Below are 10,226 nucleotides of genomic sequence, written 5' to 3'. Positions count from 1 at the left end.
TGCCCCTTTCTGATTTTTTTTGATTTAAAATTTAACCAATCAAATATATATTACCTTCCTTTATTGATTCAAGATTTATTTGATTTAATTTATATTTAAGTTAATAAAATACAAATAAAGTGAACTAAAATCAAGAAAGAGAAAAATATATTTGGGTCATGGGCTTTCTTGGAGGTAAGATTGGGCTTTTTTCTTTTTGTACCTATTAATAAGAGCAAACAAACAATACAAAAGATAAAAATATTAGTATAATGAATTAAAAATGGTTTGATAGTTTTAATTTAAAATTCCATTTAAATTAAAATTGAATTAAATATTAAAACCCATAAACCATGATACACTAGAATAAAAACGCGTAAAATGAACATATGTATGAACAAATGCACAATTACGCAAATAATATGCAAAGCATAAACTTTGTAGAAATAAAATCAGGAGGGCAAATTTTGGGGTATGACAGCTGCCCCTGTTCAATTATCTTAAACCTAAAGATGTAGAGTGGTTTGTGTGCCAGTCGGTATCTGAAGGTGGAAGATGATTGAACACTAGAATACCAAGAAATTTGCCCTAGCTGAAATAGGGACTTTTGTCGGAGATGGGCTTGTGGATGCCATCTGGTAGTTGAAGTTTGAGAAATGTCGTTTGCGCGTTGATCGTGTCATTACCGTTCGTAGTAAATGAATTAGATCTTTTGGAGAGATAATCGTGTCTACATCGTTCGTGATGATAGAATTAGACTCTCTTGTCGTGTCAGCACCGTTCGTAGTAACTGAATTAGACCGTGGAGGTTAGTGACCGTGTCTACACCGTTCGTGATGATAGAATTAGATCTCTGAGAGTTGACCGTGTCAGTACCGTTCGTAGTAACTGAATTAGATCTTTTGTCGTGTCAGTACTGTTCGTAGTAGCTGAATTAGACTTTGGAGGTCAGTGACCGTGTCTACACCGTTCGTGATGATAGAATTAGATCTCTGAGAGTTGACCGTGTCAGTACCGTTCGTAGTAACCGAATTAGATCTTTTGTCGTGTCAGTACTGTTCGTAGTAGCTGAATTAGACTTTGAAAGTGATCGTGTCATTACCGTTCGTGGTAAATGAATTAGATCTTCGAGCGTTGATCGTGTCAGTACCATTCGTAGTAGCTGAATTAGACTTTGAAAGTAATCGTGTCATTACCGTTCGTGGTAAATGAATTAGATCTTCGAGCGTTGATCGTGTCAGTACCATTCGTAGTAGCTGAATTAGACTTTGAAAGTAATCGTGTCATTACCGTTCGTGGTAAATGAATTAGATCTTCGAGCGTTGATCGTGTCAGTACCATTCGTAGTAGCTGAATTAGATCTTGGAAAGTTGGAGATTTCGTTCATTTGTCGGTACCTGTATTCTGAAAAAGGTAAGGTTAATCTTTATGCAATGTCATGATGCATGGGTTATGTAATGAATCCCTCAAAATAAATGAGAGCTTTTGCATGTTATGTATGAGTTCATTATGAGGTAATGTATGCAATGTATGAATATGTTTATGACATATGATATGTGAATATGATTTATGTTGTCTTTGATTAAGAAAGTAGATCTTTATGTCCTTGTAATTGTACTGTCTGATCTTGTCTTGAAGATGCTCAGCTGGGAATTTATGATTTCTGCTTGGAGATGATCAGTGACTTGATGTTCCCTGATTGGTGATAAAGATATTGATAAATCATGTTGGAGGAGAGCGACAGTGTTGAAGATGTAAACTCTGTTGGGCAGTCATGTCTCTATCGGGAGCGTTTGAAGATATCTTCTTAATGATTACTCTGTGGGGATATGATCTTGCGAAATCAGTTTTGTGGGAAGACATGGGTGTCTTGAAAGTTGCCCCCAGTGTTATAGTAACTACTACTCGATTTAGGACACGTCACTTAAAATGTCAAACTGGACTTGTATAGATTTGCCCCAGTTAGCAGGAACTTTCGGAAGATTCGCCTTGCGAGGACTTCATAAGATGTGCACTTTAGGAGACATGCCCCTAGTAATCATATGCCCAATATGATGTCCTATGTTGGTTGAGAAGTAGCTTCAGATCTTCTTGGATGCGTGCCCCTGATTATTTTGGCATCCTTGAGAGATTCTCGGAATCTTGACTTGATTGCCCCAGATTGTTTGGACAAATAGTTTGAAACCCACTTGAGGTGTATGCCTTTGATTGTTTGGCTTTTGAGAGATTCTTATAATCTTGACTGGATTGCCCCAGATTGATTTGGGCAAAGCATGCCATGCCCCTTGTATACGTACGAGACATTGCTTCTCGGAGTAATCTTGTCTGTTGGGATAATTTTTAGTCATTAGTTGTGCCATGTGAAAGTTCTTTCTGATGCTAGCTTTTGAAATTATGTAGCAGAATATGTTTAATAATGAATTCATGAGATGCAATGCATACGTTTGTCTTGAGTTTCTGAAAAACATTAAAGCAAGAGATGTAAAAGTGTGATGTTTGTAAAAAACATGATATTTGTAACGACGTGGTGTTTGTAAAACGTGCTATTTGTAATAACGTGATGTTTGTAAAAAAGAAATATCAACTCAGCATTTTTGGTAAACCTTAAGGAGTCAGGATACCTTCTTGGTGACAGTATGCTTTCGAACTAACCATGCTTCAATTAGGACTTTCAAGGGTTGTAACGTGGCTTGGTTCACGGTTTTAAGAAACAAAGGATAATGGCTCAAAGTTTATTGTACCCACCCCTCTTCGTGATGATCTTCAGTCCTAAGCTCAGCTAAATCGAACTTATGCATTCAGGTTCCAAGAGACTTTTGGATTTACACCTTTGATAATGATGATGGTTCACCAACAAAGATAACTTTTGAGGTGGCAGTCACTTCTTCCTTTTGGTAGTCACAACATTGTGTTGTTCAGGAATTTATTGACTTCTCTTTTTTCATTTTTTTTTATATCCTTAACTTTTGCCTGAACTGTCTTTTTTGAGCTTACAGTCAGCGGGATGCCTTGATTTTGCCTAAGTCGTTTTTTGATTTTTGACTTAGCAGGCTTTTCTTTGTATATATATTTTTTCATTTTTTCCTTTTTAAAGATATTGACTGCGTTGCTTAATGATTGATGAACCATCATTGTCTTTTCATTGACATCTCCAATACTTCTTTGATGTGTATGGTTGAACGTTTATGATTGAAACCTTTGTTGAAAGGTGTACAGAGTGATTCTCTTAAAATAGAATGCACAGCCAAAATAACTGAGAACTACCCTGCCCCAGGTTAAAAATGCGGGTGTTTCGTACAAAAAGAAACTTCTACTCCTTAGGCTCAAAGGGGTTGACGAGGGATTACCATCCTTATATCTCCACTGTTTAGGAATTGAAACAATGCCTGTACATCGTCAGCATAGTCCGTTCAAAAGCATATTGTATGAGGTTGCGGTATCATTTTCGTCATCCTCCCTCAAAAAGTATACAACTTTAGCAGGAGTTGAGTATCACAAAAACATATGCAGGATAAAGACATAATTTAAAATGAGTGATAACGAAATAATTTATTCAAGACAAATATATGCAATGCACTGATGATGATTATTAAAACAAATAATGTCTATCATAATTTGAATGTTTAAACAAACAGAATAGAAATTGCAAATGAAAGTAAATCTAATGATCTAAAGTTCATCCACTATGACATTAATCATTCTTGTCGTGATTGTGCCTGGGAGCAGGGATCACTATAGGAGTCTGGGGATGAGGAAATTCAATTTCACCAGCATCGATCATGTCTTGAATCTTGTTCTTCAATGGCCAACAATCATTTGTATCATGTCCAGGGCTATTGGAGTGGTATGCGCACCTCGCATTGGGCTTATAGCTGGGAGCGGAAGTGTTGGGCTTTACAGGAGGACCCCTCACAGTGATCAAGTTCTTTCTCAACAAATGTTGTAATGCCTGAGCCAGTGACATGTTGATCTTTGTAAACTGGCGTTTAGATGTATTCGACTTGCGTCTTTGTTGCGGAGCTAATGTAGAGGTCAGAATTGTCCCCACAAATTGGTTGGGTTCATTGTGATCTTTCTGGTCGTACACAACGTGAGGTTCCTCAGGAGACTGGCAGTTAATGATTTTGTCATCGATTAAGTCTTGGATCTTATTCTTCAGTGTCCAACAGTTATTAGTTTCATGTCCAGGACTATCAGAGTGATACGCACACCTTGCATTAGGATTATAACGAGAAGAGGAAGTACTAGGATTCCTCGGAGGGTCCTTCAAAGTGATTAGCCCTTTCTTCAGCAATTGTTGCAACGCTTCGGCCAGAGTCATATTGATCTTTGCGAATTGGCGCTTGGGTGTATCTGACTTGTGTCCTTGTTGTGGAACTGGTGTAAAGGTCAGAATTGTCCCCACAAATTGGTTGGGTTCATTGTGACCTTTCCGATTGTACCCAGTACTGGCCATATGAGGTTTCTCAGGTGAAATGACGTCAATGATCTTGCAATCAATGAGGTCTTGGATCATGTGCTTCAATGGTCCACAATCCTCTGTATCGTGACCAGGACTGTTTGAATGATAAGCACATCTTGCATGGTACTTGTACCCAGGAGCGGGATTAGTAGGAAGTGAATATGGAGGCAATAGAGTTATCAAGTTCTGATTGAGCAGTTGTTGCAGAGCTTGAGACAGCGACATATGTAATGGAGTAAATGACCGCTTAGGCTTGGATCTCTGATTATCTTGACCACCTTGATACTTGTATTGATTCTTCTCCTTCTCGATCAGAAGTGCCTTCAATTCTTCTTGCCCCTTGGCCAAGTGAAAGATTACTTTTTGGAACTGGTTATTCTGAGCCTGAAGATTTTGGACAGATTGTTCGAGATCCATCTTTCTTACTGAAATAAACAGCGGAAAGATGAGGCATTTGTTTTTATGAAACCTGTGATGCGATGTTTATGAATGCATGATTATGCATATGCAATGATCTCAAGGAGTCAAAGGCTTTTTAACACATTTTAAAGAATAGAAGCAAAATGAATTATTAAAATAAAAACCAATGTATTATATGTTTTTTGTTACTATTATTTTTGAAGTTACATCAAAGAAATACTATATAATAAATATAAAATAAAAGAAATCATTCTTCAAGTCGGCGCTTTCTCTTTAATCCTCTGATTTCCTCTTTATGGGCTTTGACCATCTCGTTCTTTTCTTGAATAAGCCTATCTATCTCTAGCTCCCATGATTGTATCTGATCAGGTGAGATGAAGTCTTCAATCTTCCACTTGCGAGAGAAATAGTCAAGCATACTATCTCGTTCTTTAGCATTAGCCACTAATACTGCTTTTTCTGCTTCAACAGTTTGTAGACGCTTCTCAAGATCAGCCTTTTCTTGTCTTAAATGAGCAACAGTGGCAGCAAGGTCTTCGTTTGGAGCGGGTACATAAGGCTCCAACTCTATGTGAACCTCGGGAGGAGTGATCCTCGGAACAACGGGGGTGTCAGATGGATGTGGTATGCCAAACTCGACGACTCGGTCATAAATCCATTTAAAGTAAAGATCTGAAGGAGTATCGGTCCTCATTCCCAATTCTCTTGCACCCACCTTTTTTACTTCATACCAAGCTTTAATGAAGCGGTTCTTCTTTTCAGTTGTATCTGAACCATAGTCAAAATCTTCCGCACTAAGATATATGGAGCGGGGCTTATCTTTCAAAGCAAAACCAAACTGATGTCGAGCAAGTATAGGGTTATAGGTAATTCCTCCATGGATGCCAAGAAGAGGCACATTAGGGAACTCTCCGCAGCGGTCATATAACTGAACTCCCTCGAATTTCTTTGGATACCAAATGATGTCGTCGTATGAAAGCTCCATAATCCTTTGAATCCAAGTCAAACCTTCTTCATTCTTTATTGAGGATCGGGGTAAGTGAGAAATAAACCACCTATGTAAGAGAGGGATGCACCCTAGAACACAACCTCGTCTCTTTGTCACTCTAGCGTTGATGGAATGCAATAAATCACCAAGTAGAGTAGGAACAGGATTCTTGCTAAGGAAGATTTTGATAGCAGCCCTATCAACAACTTTGTCGCAGCGGTGAAAAAGAACTTGTCCATATATCAACAGGGTTAGAACACTTTCCAAGGCATCCATGCTTAAAACTTTAGCAAAGATCTTAGCTTTCTCGATCAAGAAATCCACAGGTATCCCAGAGTAGTCTCTTTTGTTGATCCAAACTTTGTTAATTTCTGATCTTGGTAGGTGTAGAGCAGCAGCAATGTCTTCCAACTTAGGACCTCCTTCCTCACCAGTGTAAGGGATTTGATCAGGTATGGGCATGTCCATTATGTAAGAGAATTCTTCCAATGTAGGTACCAGTTGAAAATCTCTATAAGTGAAGCAATGGAGAAGAGGATCATAAAATTGCATCATAGAGTTGAGGAGAGCTTCATCCACTTTGGTTCGCATTAAACTTATCAGTTTGTTGAGAGATTCAGAAAGAACAAGAGAACCAGTAATATCATCACATAAGAGTCTTAATGTAGTAGGTACTTTCTTGAAGTTGAGGAAGAAAGGTTTTCTGATTAGGATTCCCATTATTCAAATAACCTACAAAACAAATTATGGTTAAAATACCTTTTTCTCCTTGAGATGAGTTAGCCATGTCATGAATGCATGTATGCATGATGCATCACAGAAAAACAAATCCACACAAATCACACAATTTTTGGTTTAAGGCTTGCGTGGAGTTTTAGATCAGGTGTCCTTCCCAAGGGCATTTCTATGGATAAGGAGATTTCAGCAACAGGTTCTACAAGTTATCCAGAATTGTAAGCCCTTCTAAAGCACCCTCGGACATAATGCATTTGCACCATGCAATGATACTTTGAGAAAGAACCTATCTGAATTGTAGCATCGGGTAGCGACTAGTCCTTAACATTTGTCAAGGGTAGTCCCCCCACTACGTTCCTAAAGGCCAGGATGGGTTAAGGGTAACTAAAGGTCCTTGAGCTCCGGCGCACCCACAGACACATACATAGACCTCCCTCATTTGAGAAAGGTGTGCATATGCTATGGAGTCCTAACTCAAGCGTGAACTTCATACTGACTCATCTCCCACATATGTGAAAGAGGTCCTTATGACTATGCCACTCCTAATCTTAAGGGTTCTTGAATCCGGGAATGGGATTCGTCCTTCAGTTAATTCCCAAAGCGCCCCTGAAAAATAAAACAAACAAAGCAAACAATAGAAAACATTTTAAAATGAATCCTAAACCTTTAAGGTAACCCCTCTTAATCGAAATTTTCCCCAGCAGAGTCGCCAGTTCTGTAACACGGTGAACTGACTTTTATATCGAAATGTCGCGGTTAAGCAAGAGTCGCCACCGACTTTTATTTTATCCAAACAGATTCGGAAAGGCAAAAAGAAACAGAAAAAAGACCTTTTAAAAGAAATCTAAGTTCGGGGGGTAATTTATGCAAAGGGAAGGTGTAAGGCACCCTTTGCATCCATGGTTTTCCATGGGCTCTTAATTGATTTGCTTGCTCGTTTGTTCAGAAAATGTAGATGAAAGAGATAGGGACTTTAGCTTGTGAATAAGCGTTGCCCTTTTGAAAAATTATGAGAAAGAATATAATAAAAAGGTTTGAGCATTGCAAGGCAATTAGGGGCAATTACCTTAAACTCAGATGATATGTCTCTTTTTGCCTTTCAGAATGAAAGGGTCTATCCTTGCCATAAGAGGGCAGGAAGCCTTTCGTTTGGAGGTTGAAGGGTCGTCGAAATATCCTTTGCCATAAGACTATCCCATGCCATAGGAGGGCAGGTAGTCTAAGGCAAGCATCAAAATAAGCCATTTTTCATTAGGCAACCAGAAGATACCTCAGCCTTATCCGTGGGCAACTTCCGAGGGTCGAGGTCATGTTAGTGTATCGAAGGCAGCATCATTTAGGGTCGTGACCTTTTTATCGAGGCAACATGGCTGAGGTATCCTCGAATTCGAGGGACGTGGCTTATTCTGCAAAAACACAAAGGCAACAGGCAACAAGGCAACATGCAACAGGCAACAGAGAGGGTTACCCAAAAGGGTGCGTGTGTGCAACATTCACGTGATTATATTCAGATAATATTTATCTTATAATTAGTGATTCTAATTGATTCAGAGTTGCACTCCCTAAATTACTAACCACGCAATATATAAAGTAATAAAGGGGAAGGGGAAAATGAAACCAGCGGATCCCAATAGGGTTTGACATAAGTAATAATAAAACAAGAAAAATAATTAAGGTAAGGTTTAGGGTTACCCCACTCGTAGCTTTTAGAATCGTCGAACCCTGAAAAGGCAAGCAAACCAAAAACTAGGGTGAGCGTATGGCTAATTCAAAGGCGAGCGGGATTGACCCTAAAAATAAAGAATAAATAAATATATATAAGAAATAATTAAATAGGTAAGGGTACTTAGCTCGAATTTGATCTGATATGGTTAATAGGCGCCTTTAGGGTTGACCCTGAAAAAGGCAAGGCAGAAAGGGATGAAGGCGAAACAAACCCTAAATTTAAAATATAAATCAAATATAATTTAAATTAAATTAAACTAAATTACTTAACTTCGTATTTTGGATCAGGCGCGTAGTCGGAAGGTACCTGGAAAGACAATCCTGAAAAGGCATAAAAAAGAAATATTCAGTGTATGGATGTTCTGTGAAAACCCTAATTAGGGTATAAATCAAATAAGAAAAAAAAAGAAATAATTTAATTAATTATTGGTCTAACGACCTAATTAATTAAATCGGGACGAAAGAATAAAATTGGGCATGAAAGGTATTTTTATGAATTAAAATAAAATACATATGCAATATTGAAAATATATAAATAAAATTTCTAGTAAAAATAAATATATAAATATATTGAGAATTATAAATAAAATAAATAATGTAATAATGAATATAACATAAATAAATAAATATTATTATTATTATATGAAATAAGAAAGGATTTTATAAAAAAGAAAATATATAAAAGAAAACAAAACTTATATATATACAAAAAGAAAAGGAATATTGAATTATGCAATTAAAAATAAAAAAAATTAAAAATCTTAGCTTTCAATCTAGTGTGGTGGTGCCTTGATGGTCCATGGTGGTCCTGCAGGCCTGTGAGCGTTGGATGAAGAGATGATGTGATCTGATGGTTTGAATGGAAGGTGCACCATAGGTCGTGAGGGATGGAGGCGCCTCAGATCTGGAAGTAAGCAAAGATATAGAACACACAAAAATATAGTGTCGCTCATGGGTATCGAACCCAGGCGACCTTGCTCACCTGTGAAGGCCTTTGCCATATGAACCAACGTTTTTAGTTGTTTATGAAGTTGAACCAAAGCGTTATATACAAAACAGAACCTTTTTTAAAAAACTAAAAAACGCGCCCAGGTTGTCTTCTTCGTTGGACCTTTGCAAAAGGCAACATTTTTCCGCCACGGTTTTCACGCGTGGCCTTTATCCCTTCACACTCAAATCTGCAAAACAAACATCATTCAAGGCAAAAAAATAATCCATACCACCCATACGCAACCTTACGCATCTAATACGATATTCAATTGAGTCTGAAATCGACCATAACTGCGTTTCCCCAAATTGAAACCTCAGAACCCTAACTATGGTGGATCTCAGTATCTGCGATTAAACTTCAATTAAACATTTCAAACACGTTCTATGCAGTCATACAAACATGTACATACCATCAAAACATATTTATGATGCGTAATTTTAAGGTTTTGATTCATGGAAAGGAAACGCAAACCGTGACGTATTGGGAGCGGTTCTGAGCGTGTCGAAGCTTGGTGAATATCCAGATAGCTTCCGCGAGTGATAAGGAACGTGATTGAGTCCTTTAAACCCTTTGAACCAGTCTCTATGACAAAAATCGTGATTGACTTTTCTTTGAAGTTTTTTGAGATTGTTCACGGTTCTGAAGCTGCAAATCCTTCTCCGAGCCCGAAAAAATCCCCTTACTTGTGAATGTTTTTTAGCACTTATAGTACATGCTGCTAGGTCAACAAAACCTGAAAGAATCCAATCTAATCTTGTGATTTTATGATGAATCTTTGATAGAAAATATCACATGAATTCTTTCCATTTAGGTCCATGGCTCTTTTCCAATCTTCCTTCCACGTTTTGTCTTATGCCCCTTTCTGATTTTTTTTGATTTAAAATTTAACCAATCAAATATATATTACCTTCCTTTATTGATTCAAG

This window comes from Vicia villosa, unplaced genomic scaffold (genome assembly GCF_029867415.1).
Source record: "Vicia villosa cultivar HV-30 ecotype Madison, WI unplaced genomic scaffold, Vvil1.0 ctg.001632F_1_1, whole genome shotgun sequence".
Taxonomy (NCBI): Eukaryota; Viridiplantae; Streptophyta; class Magnoliopsida; order Fabales; family Fabaceae; genus Vicia; species Vicia villosa.
Note: the sequence above shows the minus strand (reverse complement) of the source record.